Here is a 500-nt window from a genome sequence, read left to right as displayed (position 1 = left end):
CATTACCTGTTAAATCGGTTTTAACATGACTATACATAAGATGCAATAAATACCTTTGAAAAATAGGTGTTGTACCATTTCAGTAATAGGCCAGTGGATGCTCATTTTGTTTCAGAAAATATTAATTTTTTCGGCCATTACTCATACAATAATGGACAATATATTTGATGCTACCTCCGCGCAAAAGAATATTAACACACGTTCCCTAAAGTTGGGTAAATATGTAAAATTTGGGACTTAAGAGCTCTTGACTTTCAATATTTCCCCAGTTACAGTCTTTCAATAACCAATATTTTCTTCCAAATAACAAAGAATATACATTTTGGAAGATGTTGATTGACCGTGTGGAAAGATGAAAGGAATATGGTCCGGGTGCGGTCAAAAAAACTCAAATAGTAGAATTATACTATTTTAATGAGCCAACGTTTCTATTCTTATTTTTCTAAATTCTCACATTTTTAATTTCTTTTATTTATTTATTTTTTTTATTTTTTTTTTAT

The sequence above is a fragment of the Halyomorpha halys genome, unplaced genomic scaffold (genome assembly GCF_000696795.3).
Source record: "Halyomorpha halys isolate HHAL.00 unplaced genomic scaffold, Hhal_1.1 Scaffold994.1, whole genome shotgun sequence".
Classification (NCBI taxonomy): Eukaryota; Metazoa; Arthropoda; class Insecta; order Hemiptera; family Pentatomidae; genus Halyomorpha; species Halyomorpha halys.
This window is presented reverse-complemented; position numbering follows the sequence as displayed.